Source organism: Scyliorhinus torazame, chromosome 5 (assembly GCF_047496885.1).
Source record: "Scyliorhinus torazame isolate Kashiwa2021f chromosome 5, sScyTor2.1, whole genome shotgun sequence".
NCBI lineage: Eukaryota > Metazoa > Chordata > Chondrichthyes > Carcharhiniformes > Scyliorhinidae > Scyliorhinus > Scyliorhinus torazame.
This window is the reverse complement of record NC_092711.1, coordinates 222,974,892-222,990,919: the sequence shown is the minus strand read 5'-3', so window position 1 is coordinate 222,990,919 and position 16,028 is coordinate 222,974,892.

Here is a 16,028-nt window from a genome sequence, read left to right as displayed (position 1 = left end):
GATGTGCTGCTAATAGTCTTGAGTATCGATCTGGGCCGACTTCCCCAGAGCCGAATACGCTATTCTGTCTGCAGCTGTCCGTTTGGCTGCTTTTCCCATCAGCCTTTTAGGTTAGCCATTTTAAATCGGGTTTTGGCCAAATTAATAGTGAATCAGCCATTTTAGGTGGCTACACCGGGCAGTGACAGACGCCCTATATGCCATTGCGCACCGCTACATCCGCTTCCCTGTGGACCGGGCCAGCCAAGATGCCCGGGCCTTGGGCTTCTCTGCCGTGGCCGGGTTCCCCATGGTCCATGGCGCGATTGATGGGATGCACGTCGCCGTCCGGCCACCTGCAGATAACAGGGCCGTGTTCACCAATAGGAAGGGGACCTATTCGACGAACATACAGGTGGTCTGTGACCATCGCATGATGATCCTGCACGTCTGCGCCCGTTACCCGGGCAGTGTTGTCGTGGTCATACATCCCCGGCATGTACGAGGGACGCCATGCCCGGCTGAGGGGCTGGTTGCTGGGCGACAGGGGCTACCCATTGCGATCGTGGCTGATGACGCCAATACGGAGGCCACGCAATGAGGCGGAGAACCGCTACAATGATGCCCATGTAGCGACAAGGGGAGTGATAGAGAGATGCTTTGGTGTGCTGAAGATGCGTTTCAGGTGCCTGAACCTCTCTGAGGGCGCCATCCAGTATCGGTCAGATAGGGTCGGCCGCATCATTGTAGTGTGCTGCGTCCTGCACAATATAGCCCAGCAGAGGGGCGATGTGCCGCAGGCAGAGGAAGGCGGAGTGAAGGAGCAGCAGGAAGAGGCGCAGTGCTCCCCAGATGAGGGGGATGGGGGCAATGGTCAGGGCAGATGGGCTAGACATGGGTGGGTGGCTGTCCACCGTTACCGGCTGGCCCAGCGGGCACGGGACAGACTGATAGACGCCCGCTTCACTGACTAGATGGGCGTGGGAATCGGGTAGTATGGCCACAGACCGCACACCATGGCAACACCCGACCACCCACACCGCCCACCCATCCACCCACCCAGCACCCTCACCCCCCTCCCCAACCCCACCCGCATGCACACCACCCATTGCCGATCCACCTGCGGCACAACGGCCGGGCTCACACAGTTGCCGGTGGACGCGTGTCTATTGCAGGCCATGGAGGATGGTGACAACCCGCCCTGCGATGAGCTCCTGGCTCCACATCATTGGACGATGTCTGACCCATGGCCACAGTACCACCATCCACCCGGACCATCCCTGCATGCGACTGTGACACTGCAGCGCACGGTCCCGTCCTCTGCCCGGGGGGATGTTGATGGCGTCCCAGGGGGAAGGGGGCAGACTCACCTGGGGCTGAGGTAAGACCACCCCTCACACACACACTGGCGCTCAACGTACATGACACCCCCGCACGCTTTGGACAGAGCACAAAGGCAGCTTCTGTAGGTGTAACATTGACTTTAATAACCAAAGGAGTTCATGCACGTGCCCTAGCACCTAAAACTCATCTGTGCCCTGCACCCATGCCAACTTACTCAGTGTCTAATTGTTTGGCCTTACGGACCCTATGACTATGTCTACGTGGTTCCCCAGACGGTACAGCAGAACTGGAGGTGGACTCCTGTGATTCCTGCCCTCTGACACTGGATCCCTTTGGCGGCCGTTTCCTCGGGCGTCCTGGCCTAGATGGGCCAGGCTGCGGTCCGGGCGACTGGGATGGCGAGCTGCCAGCCTGTCCTGCCCGTTGCCCACCCGATGCACCTGGGACGGAAGGGGGGGAGCCCGAGGTCTTGAGGTGTTCCGGGACCTCCCCTACAGGGGGAGCAGGGACTGGCCACACCACCTCCTCCTCCCTCGGGGTGCCCGATGGCCCCCAGGCCTCTACATGGGTGGGGGATGCGAACGGACTGGCCATCCGACGCCCCCTGACATCTGGCGCTGCCAGTCCTGGAGGCCCGTGCTGGTATCGACAGGGGTCTGCAGGTTTGCAGCCATGGAGCTCAGGGGGTTGGCAATCCCTGTCTATGACTGTGCGACGCCGAATCGCACATGGGCTATGGCGCCGACGCCCTCAGCGATGGCCTGCTGAGACTGGGCCATGGCCTGCTGAGACTGGGCCATGGCCTGCTGAGACTGGGCCATGGCCTGCTGAGACTGGGTCATGGCCTGCTGAGACTGGGCTATGGCCTTCAGAGACTGGGCCATGGCCTGCTGAGACTGGGCCACGGCCTTCAGAGATTGTGCCCCTCTGCCATCTGCCGCTGGCGTGGCTCATGGCCTCCTGTGAGAGGGCAGCCATGTCCTGGGTCACAGCCGCCGCCTGCACGGAAAGCCCCAGGCCTCGCAAACCGCTCCCCATGTCTGACACCGTCGCACCCATTGTCTCCACCGCGGACGTCACCCATGCGGTGTCGGCCTGGGTGGCACGCATGACCGGCACCACTGCCAGCTCCTGGACGCGGGTGGACTCCTCCACCTGCAACTGCAGCCGCCGCAAGCTGGCCGTCACCCTCTTCGCTCGTCCCAGGTTCGGTGGTTGCATCGGACCTATGGTGGGTGTGGTAACTCTAGGAACCCGGGATCCAGCTGGGCGGCAGATGTTCGCATGCGCCGGGCTGCCTTCCGACCACCCGGCCCCTCTGCTGCTCCTACCTCCACCTGCTGTGTTGTGCGCACCAGTGAGTGTACCAGACGCCTCATCACTAAAGTGCCCAACCGAGGTGAGTGTTTCTGCGATGGTGGAGGGTGTTGGTGACAGCAGTGGCGTTGTGTCGTGCGCATCGTCCGACTCTGAGTCCATGGCACTTTGGGGTGGCGGTTCGTCTCCACCCATCCAATCTGTGTCACTGTCCTGTATTTCAGTTTCCTGGGTAGAGGTGTCCTGGGTAGGGGTGTCCTGGGTTGTGGTGTCCTGGCTCGGCTGTGACGGGGGCCTGTGGCTGCCCTCTCGTCGCTGGGTGGCACACGCCTGCGTCGCCGCACCCGCATGAGACGTCTCCCTGTTGCTCCGGGTCTCTCCGTCTCCCATGGTCTCCGAGGGGCATTGTGCGGGCGTCGCATGTCAGAGGGTCCGGGTCTCTCCGTCTCCAGTGGTCTCTGAGGGGCATCCTGCAGGCGTCACATGCCAGAGGGTCCAGGTCTCTCCGTCTCCCGTGGTCTCCGAGGGGCATCATGCGGGCGTCGCATGCCAGAGGGTGCGGGTCTCTCCGTCTCCCATGGCCTCCGAGGGGCATCATGCGGGCGGTCTGCATCTGCGGGGATGGGTGCCCCGACGTTTGCTCCTGCGATACACAATGAAGCATGCATGGTTAGACACGCAGGCAGTGATCAGGTGATATGGGGGAGGGGGGATATGGGGGAGGGGGGATATGGGGAGAGGGGATATCGGGGAGGGGGGATATGGGGGATATGGGGGAGGGGGATATGGGGGAGGGGGGATATGGGGATGGGCTGTTGGTGGCTCACTTGCTGGTGGGCCCCCGACCTCTGCATCAGCAACCTCCTGCTCCTCAGGTCCGCCAGCCAGTTCCAGGGCCCTTTCCTCATGTTCGGTCAGTGGCCTCTCATCAGCTGGGCCTCCTCCAGTCCTCACATGCTCCCTGGTGTTGTGTGCACGCTTCTCCTGTGGGGGGTGGCAGGGGTAAAAGCCAACAGTGTTAGACAGGTATATGAATGCACACCATCGGTTGCGCGTGTATTGCAGAGGTTAAGGTTAGGGCTGGATTCACTTGGGGAAATGGGGGAAGGCGGATATGGGGGATATGGGGAAGGGGGATATGGGTGATATGGCGGAGGGGGGATATGGGGAGGGGGGATATGGGGGATATGGGGGAGGGGGTATATGGGGATATGGGGGATATGGGGGAGGGGGGATATGGGGGAGGGGGATATGGGGGAGGGGGATATGGGGGATATGGGGGAGGGGGGATGTGGGGGAGGGGGGATGTGGGGGAGGGGGGATGTGGGGGAGGGGGGATGTGGGGGAGGGGGATGTGGGGGGCATGTGGGGGAGGGGGGATGTGGGGGAGGGGGCATGTGGGGGAGGGGGGATTTGGGGGAGGGGGGATGTGGGGGAGGGGGATGTGGGGGAGGGAGGATGTGGGGGAGGGGGGATATGGGGAGGGGGGATATGGGGAGGGGTGATATGGGGAGGGGGATATGGGGGATATGGGGAGGGGGATATGGGGGATATGGGGAGGGGTATGTGGGGGAGGGGGGATATGGGGGAGGGGGGATATGGAGGATATGGGGGAGGGGGATATGGAGGAGGGGTGATATGGGGGAGGGGGGATATGGGGGATATGGGGAGGGGGATATGGGGGATATGAGGGAGGGGGGATATGGGGATATGGGGAGGGGGATATGGGGGATATGGGGAGGGGGATATGGGGATATGGGGAGGGGGATATGGGGAGGGGGATATGGGGGAGGGGGGATATGGGGGATATGGGGGAGTGGAGATATGGGGGAGGGGGGATATGGGGGATATGGGGGAGGGGGATATGGGGAGGGGGGATATGGGGGACATGGGGAGGGGTGATATGGGGGACATGGGGAGGAGGATATGGGGAGGGGGCATATGGGGGATATGGGGAGGGGGATATGGGGAGGGGGGATATGGGGGAGGGGGGATATGGGGGAGGGGGGATATGGGGGAGGGGGATATGGGGGATATGGATATCGGGCAGGGGGCGGCTCACCCTGGCTGCCCTGACGAGGTTGTTCACCTTCTTGTGGCACTGGGTGCCTGTCCGTGGTGTCAGGGCCACAGCGCTGACGGCCTCTGCCACCTCCCTCCACAGACGCCGGCTGTGGCGTGGGGAAACTCTGCGGCCGTGTCCGGGATACAGGGCGTCCCTCCTCTGCTCCACTGCATCCAGGAGTGCCTCAATGTCGCGGGACTGGAACCTCGGGGCTGAGCGGTGGGCGGCCATCCGGTCGGGTCTTCTGGTCGGGTGGGGGAGCAGCGCGTCTTATGAGCCGACATGAAGCCGCACGGCGTGAACCACGTGAACCAGCACGGATAGCGTTACGTCGCTGCTAGCCCATTCCGGGCCGGAGACTTTGCGACGTTTGGGGCGGCGCGATGCAGGTGGGATTTGCGCCGTTTTGGGCGCCGGTCGGCGGACATCGCGCCGATACCGGAGAATTTCGCCTCTGATCTGCCAAATCATGGTGCACCCGGCACCACAGGGGAGGACACCCCCTCCCAGTGGCCTTCAATGTAATGGTTCCCCTGAATTTCTACGCCACGGGGTCCTTTCAAGCGCCGAGTAGGGATCTATCCCCGATCTCACAGAGCTCGGTGCACTGGTGCATCCGCACGGTCACAGAGGCCCTATACACTCGGTCATATACACAATACACCCATTGTAATGTGGAGAGAGCCCACCAGGGTGCCTGGGCAGCGGGGTTCGCTGTCATCACCGAGATGCCACAGGCCCAGAGGGCGATCGTCGGGGTGCATGTCACCTTATGAGCATCTGCTAATCGCAGGCTGACCTTCACAAACCGAAAGGAATTCCACTCGTGAACGTTCAGCTGGTGTGTGACCATCAGCTGCGCATCAGTCACACCTGCGCCTGATATCCTGCAAGTGTGCACAGCACCTTCATCCTGGTACACTCGACGATTCTAGGCCTCATCGCGGCACCCGCTCCCCCCACCGCTGGGGGTTTGACTCCTGGGCGACAGGGATTATCCGCTGTGGTCGCCGCTGATGACACCTATCTGGGGGCCTCAGATTGATGCGGAGATCCCACCTATGCCGTGACCAGGGGTGTGATTGAGCAGTGCATCAACATCCTGAAGTTCAGGTGCCTGGACTGCTCTGGAGGGACCCTCCCATATAGCGCTAGCAGAGTCTCCCTGGTGGCCTGCTGCGCCATCCACAACATTGCCCATCCAGGCCCCGTCACCCGAGATGATGGCTGCCAAAGGGGAGTCAGGTCACAGGCCGGGAAACGCAGCGGTCGCCTCCACTTCTCTGGCCTTACGGGCCCTGATGCTACGTCTAGGTGGATCCCCAGGTGGTACATCAGGAGTGGAGGCGACCTGCTGTGATTCCCGACTGGTGAACTGGGTCCCATTATAGCCGTCTTCCGGGGTGGCCGGACCTGGATGGGCTCTGCTGCAGCTCGGGTGTCCCAGGTGACCCTCTGCCCATGTGATGCGCCAGGGACAGGAGGGAGGTGTCTGAGGTGCTGCGGCGTTCTGGCACCTCCCCTGCAGGAGTCACCGGCAAGGGCCCCATCACCTCTCCCTCCCTCAAGGTGCCCGATGGCCCCCCCGAGCTACTCCATGGGATGGGGGTGTGAGCAGACCTAACTCCTGAGGCTCCTCCGCCACCTGCCGTTGCCAGTCCTGGAGGCTCGCTATCACCTCGACTAGGATCTGCATGCTCGCAGCCAGAGAGCACAGCGAAGTGAACGACCTTCCTCTGGGACTGCGCCACATCATGCTGTGACTGTGCCACCACCTTATGGGTCTTTGCCACATCAGCCAGTGACTGTGCCACCTTCTTCTGGGACTGGGCCTCCTCCATCTGGACCTGTGCCACATCAGCCAGCAATGCCACTGTGACTGTGCCACGCTCTGGAGCGCCGCTCCGATGTCCAGGTGACTGTGGTACATGGCTGCCAGTGATCGGGCAGCCTTGACCTGGGCCTCAGCCAGCAGCTGCACAGGGTGCCCCAGGCCTTGGACATCTTGAAACCTTAGTCCCCAAGGCCTCCACCACGGACGCCAACCCTGCATTGTTGGCTCAGGGTGGCAGGTATGGTCGGCACCACCTTCTGCTCCTGCACATGGTTGGACTCCTCCAACTGCGCCTGCAGGTATTGAATGCTCGCCGACATGCCCTCATGCAGTCCCTGGCTTTCCACAATCGATGGGACCATCCGTTCCCGAAGCCTGAAACCTGTCTGGACGGCAGCTAGTCCCTGGGGTCGGCCCGCCCTCTGACCGTCCGCCCGCTCAGGGGTTCCTATCTCCACCTTTTGGACCATAATACGTGTGTGGTGCGCACTAGATAGTGCCCCAGGAGCCTCTTCCATAAAATGTGCAACCGAGGTGAGTATATCTGGGACGGTAGAGGGTGTTGGAGACAGCTGGGATGGGAAATCGGTGTCTTCCCTGGACCTGAGCTCCAGGGTGTCACGGCATGCGTGTCGAGGGCTCCCATCCGTGTCCGTATCTCACCATCGCCGGTTGACACTTGAGGTACTGGTTGTGGATGGGGTAGGGGATCACCCCATCACCAGCAGCTCCTGCAAGACACAAGACAAGGCACATGATTGCATCGCGGGCCAGGGTTAGTGTGCTGGAAGCAGTGTGTGAGGGGAGGAGTGTGTGGGGGAGGGCTGCTGGAGAGCGCATGTGGGGGTGCTAGTGGGCTGGTGACGTGGGGATGATACACATGCCATGGGGAACCTCAACTAAGTGGGGTCTCACTTCCTCGCCCGATGCCCTCCTCTGTCCTGACGACTGCCCTTTCTTTGTGCCCACCAACCAGTGCTCTCTATTCCGCTGAGGTGAGGGCCGGCAGGTCCAGCGGTCCCGTCCCCCCCAGTCTTCTAACTCTCTCGGCGATTGTGTACGGCCCTCCCCTGGAGGGGGGAAACACAACACGCAGTGTTAGACAGTCCTACGCATGCAGTATAGGGGTGGGTAGCTGGTGGCTTTAGTGGCCAGGGCACCCGGCCATGGTGGCCGATATGGGTGCTGGCATGTGGTGCAGGGTGGGGGTTCAGCCGACCTCTGGATGTGGGGGGGGGGGGGGGGGGGAGGGGGGAGAGAGAGGGTGGTGGTTATGGGTGTATGGGACGGGTTAGCGCTGAGGGCATAGTACTGCCTACTCACCCTGAGCACCCTGAGGAGACCGTGCAGTTTTATTCGACGCTGGTGACCAGTGCTTGCGGTTTTGTCCATGGCGCTGACGACCTCTGCCACCTGCATCCAGGCCGGGCGAACGGTGGCAGCTGACAGCCTCCTTCCCACCCTGGGGTACAGGGTGACCTGCCTCTCCTCCACGGTGTCCAGCAGGGTCTCCAGTTCAGGGATGCCACTCTTCGTGCTGTCCTGGTTGGCTGGGATGGCGTCTGCGGGGAGTGGAGCGTTCATATGCGGCTGCAGCTTGTCAGCCTCTCGAGTACCGATCCCGAATCCGGCGAATCAGACACCATTTTTCATTGGAATCGGTCTTGTTCCATGTGGCGCCGGTGCTAGCCCCTTAGCAGTTGGTGAATTGTTCCTGGTGCGGTGCCAATTCAGCTATCGTAGAAGTCCACTAATCCTGCTCCGGCATCAATACTTAAGCTCAGGAAGGGAGAAGCCGGCCCGGCCCTTGTTCGTCCTGCAAACTGATATCAGAGGTGGTAATCATTCCACTGAGAGAAGCTTAAATTACAAAAACACACAGCAAAATGTTGTTGATTTTAGCTTTACCGGAACAACATCTGATTTGAAAATGGACATAGTCTGAAGAATAAAAAGCTGTGCTTATCATGGACAGGATGCCCTGGTGCGTTACACAAATGCTGTTCTCATTAACATCAGTTCAGAAGCAGAAATAGCAGCAATCGTGGTCTTGGCAACAATCCCTGATGCTGCAGTGTTTGTAGCTGAGTTAGAATCGCGGGAATGGCAAACCGGCATGTCATAACACACAGAATGTTCTACTTTTAATGTGAGTATGTTTCTCCCACCCAGCGAGGATTACTAGAAACAGTTTAACCGCACAAGAGTCAAGTCATGACTAAAAGCGAGAGGAATTGTTAGGCCAGATCTTATTCTCCATCTCAGTTAGCAGGTCGTCCCTGTTGGGGAATCTTGATGGTGTCGAAGACCGGAGGCGGGATTTTCCGCTGCCCGACGCCGGTATCGTAATGAGCCATCGGGCGGAGAATCTATTCCGACGCCCAAATCGGGGGCGGCGCAGGTTTGATGCCGGTATTCGAGTCTCCACCCACTCTGAAATGGCACCATCGCACGCTGCACACCGTGCAACGCCATTGGCGCGTCATCGGCAGGCCCTCCCGCGATGCCGAGTTCCCTACCACGGGGGTCTTATGGAGTCGCTGATGGCAGGTCCACGCACGGCCGGTGCCATGTTGTACCGCGCTACCGCTGCCGTGTGCATGCACGGACAGGGACCTGGCCATTCTCACCGGTCCCGAAATCGGTGAAGGCTCAGCGTCGATTCTGCCCCCAAATTCCACGTTTCAGCTGGCACAGCCGCTGATACGGAGAATCCAGACCCAGAGACCTGGGGATTCTCTGTCCGCCAGCCGGGCAATGGGGTTTCCCATTGTGGGCAGCCCCACGCCGTCGGGAAATGCCGGCACAACAGAGAATCCCGACAGTAGGGAATCCTAATCTTAATTAACTCAGAACAGTGGGGTTGGAGAATCAATAGCATGGGGAAAGTTAGAAGTCAATACATTGCATTCTCCACTCTCAGGCTTGAGGTTGAGGCAATAGACTTTCCCGTCTGTGGGGGGAGTAGCTGGGGGTGGCCAGGAGGTGGACTTTGGGGTCGGGTGGATGAGCACGGAACACCATTGCCGCAGCCGGCAAGGCAGCCATGCAGCCGCGCACACCGCTGGCTTCCCGCTGTGAACTTAAGGCCACGGGTTGTATGGGTACCCCCCTCAGTGTACTCTGGCCTCAGCCAACCCATCAGCTGTATGGGCGCGCTCCAGCACAACTCGTGCCATCTTGTTGGCTGGGACGAGTGCGTGTGGGGAGTGTAATGTGTATATGCAGCTGCAGCTTGTCAGCCTCCCGACCCGGGAAATCCCAGATCCGGCAAATCCCGCACTGTCTTTCATTGGAATGGATTGTGTTCCACACAATCCTCTCCAAGTACAGCTCAGCTGGACAAAGATATCGAACCCTGGGGCCATCTTGGAGAATGAGAATGCTGGAGGTGCATCAATTACTTAGCCAGGGACCAATCACTCAGACACATTAGGAGATGGTGGCAGAGCGGTAATATCGCTGACCTAGTCACCCAGAAGCCCACACGTATGCTCTGGGTACAAGGGTTCAAATCCCACCATGGCAGCTGGTGCGATTTAAATGCAATAATAGAATCCGGAATTGAAAGTTTCAGTGATGGTGACCACGAAACTATCATTAATTGTCGTTAAAGCCCCATCTGATTCACTGATGCTCTTTAGAGAAAAAAATTTGCCATCCTTACCTGATCTGGCCGACATGTGATTCCAGACCCACAGAAGTGTGGTTGACTGCTTTCTGAAATGGCTTAGCAAGTCGTTCAATCCATTCGCACTTTAAAGAGTCCAAAAAAAGGCATGGAAACTGGAGGCAGATGTTTAAATTCCTCACAATAACCCAAGACTCCATTGAATTCTGCCAAAGTCAAGCTTCAATTGCCAGAGTGCAGAGGTCAGTAGTCCCAGCAGGGGTAAGTTAAATTCCAGTGTCAAATAAGGCCTGAGAAACCTTTAACTAGTTCAGTGGTCACAAATTGCCATCTAAAACGCAATTGGGAAAGTCAGATTCCGGAGCTGGCATGAAGCACGTGGCCCATGCTCAATCCGAAAAGCTTATGTCAATCTTTCAGAAGAGTTGCAATTGAAGAATCAGCTTTCAAAACCAGCAAATTCAGAAATCTGGACTTACATTTTAACATTTTTAACCATCGATCAAAAATTCAACTTGCCAAATCCAATGGATAATTGGGGGCGGGATTCTCCAACGCCATGAAAGGAGATCGGGTGGAGAATCACGCCAAAATCGTGGCGGGGCCAGATTCACGCCAAATCTCAAGTCTCCAGTACCTCGACAGCGGTGTCAATGTATTCCACTGCGCATGCACAGTAAACGACTTTTGCATATCATCAGCGGGCCTGACCAGTATTCTCGGGGGCCTCGCCGACTCTCCATCTCCACTGGGGGTATTCTCGATGGCGAGGTTCACCTGTGCTTTTAAAAATCAAGAAACAGGCGCCGTGGCTGATGAGGGAGGGAGAGGAGGTAGCATATGCAGAGGCACAACCGTGGGCTGCTGACCCTTACATAGGCAGGCTGGCTGGTGGGGGGGGGGTGATGAGGGGAAGGGCCTTGAGCCGGGGTGACACCCCCCCCCCACGGGACTGGTTGTCAAGGCACAGACAACCATTGCCGCGGCGTGTAAGGCAGCCATCTTGCGCACCCCACTGACCATTCACCTTGGCCCCTGGTTCTGCAGAGTGCCACCAGTCACAGGGTGTCCCCACATGCCAACCCTGCACCCCAGCCCACAACCTCTGCACGCAAGCCCCCATCCCCACACCCACCTTCGCCATAAACCACCACCCGCAACCGGCCGCCACCCGCCAGCAAGGCATCATGCGGCCCACCCAAGAGCAATGTCCACAGTAGCCCCTAAAGGGGGCACCAGACGGGGCCACAGAGGGTACAATTGGCGAGGGCAGTGCCAGCCGACAGTACCCTTGGCAGCAGGGATGGGCGCCAGGGCCAGAGGCCCGCACAGTGCCGTGCATCGATAGGGCTAGGGGTGCGGGGATGGAGGGGGTGGACATGCGGGAGCAGAGTCTGCCCATTGGGCCTAGTTTGTCCGAGGGTAAGCACCATGCTAACATGCCAGCCTTTCACCCCCTGCAGACATGGTGGCCTCCCTCCTAGTCGCCGCACCCCTCGGGGCTGCCCTGCGGTTCTATGAGCTGGAGCTGCTCAAGGAGGAGGAAGCTGCAGCAGCGGAGCATGCATGGAGGAACAGGGGGCAGCCGCTAAGGATGGAGAACCTGCCTCTCAACAGGCCGAAGGGGATGCGCAAAGGAGGCGCCGCATGAGGCCTCGCGTGTGCCGGCAGCGCCTGCCATTCGAGGACCTACCGGACTGGGTATGCCATCGAAGACTCCGGCTGAGCCAGGTGACAGTGCGAACATATCTGCCAGATCATGCCGCACCTGTCACCGCAGGGGAATGGGAGAGGACGCCCGCTCCCGGTGGCCGTCATGGTGATGGTCGCCTTGAGCTTCTATGCCACGGGGTCCTTACAAACGCTGAGTGGGGATCTAACCGAGCTCAGTGCACAGGTGCATCCGCACCATCATGGAGGCCCTATATGCCCAGTCGACACAATACATCCACTTCAATAGGAGTATGATCCACGAGAAGGAGGATGCTGACAACCCACTCTGCGATGAGCTCTGGTGCTCCGTATCATTTGATAGTGTCTGACTCCCGCCCAGGGTATCCACCCGGGTGATCCCTGCATGCGAGCTGGCCATTCCATCACACGGTGCCATCGGATCCCTGGGGTGGCGGAGTTGGTGATGGTGAGGGGTGGGGGATGGGGTCGGGGGAGACACCGGAGTGGTGAGCGCTGGCTGAAGTGTGGTTCCTGAGCCATGCCCACCCCCAATATCTGCCCATTTCCCCCCACTGCACCTGCGGCCAGCTCAGAGCAGACAAGCCCACCCTTCACATCCTTCTGTCAGAGCACCGAGGCAGGTTGTAACATTGTGCACAGGTGTTTAATGTGAAAACATATGTACAGATTTGTGCCCTAGCCCCTATCGCTAAACTGTGCCCTGTCCCCATGCAAACTTAACTGGCATATACTTTTGTGGCCTAATGGGCCCGAACGCCATGCCTAGGTGGATCCCACATGGTATATCGGGGTGGAGGCGGCCTGCTGTGATGCCCACCCTGTGACCTGGGTCCCCTTTGGTGGCCATTTTCTGGGACAACCAGGCCTGGCTGGGCTCAGCTGCTGCTAGGGAATCCCGGGTGGTGTGGTGCTGCCCTGCTCTGTCCGCTGCCCATGTGTTGCAGCACGGACTGGAGAAGGGGAGTCCAAGGTGCTGCGCTGTTCCGGCACCTCCCCTGCGAGAGTCACCAGCACAGGGCCCATCACCTCTTCCTACCTTGGGGTGCCCGATGGCCACCGGGCTACTCAACGGGATGGGAGTACGAGTGGAGCTAAACTCTTAGTCTTGCCGCAACCTGCCGCTGCCCGTTCTGGAGGCCGCTGCCGCCTCGGCCAGGGTCTGCCTGCTGGTGGCCAAGGAGCACGGATAGTAGGCCACCTCCTCTGGGCCTGCGCTGTGACTGTGCCACCACCTTTGGATTTGAGCCACATCAGCGAGTGACTACGTCATCTCCCTCTGGGACCGGGCCACCTCCCTCTGTGTCTGTGCCACGTTGGCCAGGGCCTGGGTAATTCCGCCGACGCTCTCAGCCATGGCCCGCTGTGATTGGAGCATGCTGTGAGAGGGCAGTCACATACTGGACCTCGGCCACGCCTGCACAAAGTTCCCCAGGCCGAAACCCTCGCACTCAAGGCCTCCACCCTTGCGGTGTTGGCCTGGCTGGCATGCATGGCCGGCACCACCTTCTGCACGCAATTGGCTTTCTCCAACTGTTCCTGCAGGATGCTCGCCAAAGACCCCTCATATAGTCCATGGTTCTGTGACTGCATATCCCAATCGATGGGACCATCCGTTCCAGAGGTCTGAAATCTCTCTGGACGCTAGCTAGCCCCTGGGGTCGACCTGCCCTCCAACTGTCCGCCTCCTCAGGTGTTCCTCCCTCTACCTGCTGTACCGGAGCATGTGTGTGTCCCGGGAGCATCTTCACTAAAGTGCCCAACCGAGGTGAGTGTATCTGGGATGGTGGAGGGTTCTGGAGACAGCTGTGATGGGAAATTAGTGTCATCCTCGGATTCGTGCTCCGGGGTATCCTGGAATTTGGGTGGATGGCTCTCTCCATGTCGGTATTGTCCTCATCTCTGGTCAGCATCTGGGGTTCTGGCTGTGGCTGTGGCTGGGGGCGGGGGACACCAGAAGGGCCCGCCCCATCGCCAGCAGCTCCTGCAAGACACAAGACAAGAGGCCTGATTAGACTGCGGGTGGGGTTGGGTTTGGGGGAGGATGGGGGGGGGGGGGCAGTAGGGGGGGGAGCGTTGGGGAGGGGGGGGGTCTGGGAGGGGAGAGTAGGGGTGGTGGTGGTGGAGCGGGAGTGGTGGTGTGGGTGTGAGGGTGGTGTTGAGGTGCTGGTGGGTGTGAGAATGGTGTGGGGGTGTTGTTGGGGGAGGTGACACACATGTCGCGGCTTTCTCGTCCGAAGCGACCTCCACGTCGGGACTGCCCTTTCCTCGGGCCTGCCGACCACGTTCAGGGCCCTTTGCTCCACTGCAGTGAGGGGCCTCAGGTCCGACAGTCCCCCTCCAGTCTTCTTCTGCTCCTGTGATTATGGGCGGCCCTCTCCTGAGGGTGAGAGTGGCGGGGGGTGGGGGGGACATACACACAGAAAGTGCACAGTGTTAGACCGTCTGACGCATGCAGGCCAGCAAGTGGGTAGCTGGAAGGGCACCTGGCCATGGCATGGGTGCCAGCATGTGGTGTAGGTTGGGGGTTTGGTTGCTCTCCGGGTGAGGGGGAGGGGTGGGATTGCGGATGTGTGGGGAGAGGGTTGGTGTTAGGGGCACAGTGCTGGATGCCCTGAGGAGGTCGGGCAGTTTCTTCCAGCACTGCTGGCCGGTCTGGTCAGTATTGCTCACGGCGCTGACCATCTCTGCCACCTGCGTCCAGGCATGATGAACGGTGGTGGCTGGCAGTCTCCTCCATGGGTCTAGCAGGTTCTTGAGGTTGGCATCCGTGAAACAGAGTGCCCCTCTCCTCGCTGCCATCTTGTTGGCTTAGATGGTGAGTGTGGGAGTGAAGTGTATATATGCAGCTGGGGCTTGTCAGCCTCCTGCATGCCAATCGCAAACCCGCAAAATCCCGCACCATTTACCATTGGAATCGATTGTGTTCCACGTGGCTCCGGTGCTAGCCCCTTAATGGTTATTGAATTGGTCCAGGTGCGGCACCACTTTTGCTGTCGTAGAAGTCCACGAATCCTTCCCCACCGCAAACATTGGGCGGGATTGTCTGCCGGCGTGATTCTCCGTTTTGCCGGCACCCGGGGGTTTCCCGACGGCGTGGGGCTGCCCCACAATGGGAAACCCCATTGACCGGCCGGCGTAATGGAGAATCCCACCGGCCGGTCGGGGCAGAAATGTGGCAGGGCGGGTAGGAGAATCCCGCCCAATTAGTCTCAGGAATTGAGAATTCCGCTATGGGTGTCCTGGATGAGAGAATTTTTAAACTATTAGACTATGTCAGATCTAAGTCGAAAGTCAGTAAAAATCCAGATTAATACCTTTTCACACTAGTTTGACAAATTTGCTAATTAAATAATTCTAATATAGTGCATTGATGAATCTGTAACGAACTTTAATGAAATATTAAAATCCCTTGATTAATATTTTAATCTCAATTTGTGGAGCACGTTTAAAAGCAGCACAGAAAGCCCCCAGTATCTTCTGGAGGCCATATTCGGGGTATCAGATCAGCCGGGGTTGGAAACGGGTACGGTGAGAGATGTTTTAGTCTTCGCCTCGCTGATCGCCCGAAGGCGGATCCAGTTGGGGTGGAGGTCAATTTCTCCACCCTGTGCCCAGCGTGGCCGGGGGGGGGGGATCTGTTGGAGTTTTTAAACACTCGAGAAGGTGAAGTTTGAGTTGAGGGCAAGGATGGAAGGGTTCTACAATTCATGGGCTTTGTTTATTATGCATTTTCAAGAATTGGATGACATTGAATATTAGGGGGGGGATTGGATGGTGGGGGGGAAGGGGTTGGACTATGTTGTTGGTGACTATGTATGGGTGGATGGTGGATTCCTGAATCCTTTTCTTCGATGTTTAATTGAGGGTTGTTTGGGGGTTGGTGGGAGGGAGGAATTGTTGGCCGGGGGATTGACATTGTATTTGCTACCATTGTTGATATGGTTTGTTGGTGGGCGTAAATTTGGATGAAAATGTGAAAAAGGAGAAGAATAAAAATATTTATTAAAAAACGAAAGCCACCAGTAAAGCATTGAAAGGAAAAAAAATTCAATACTCAAATAAACATGAAGGCAGCAGAGACGCAGGGAACTTTCTGGAAGTCTCAAAAATATATATTTTTGGAAATTACCTGAACTGCAACAGCAGGTGACTGGGCAGAGCAA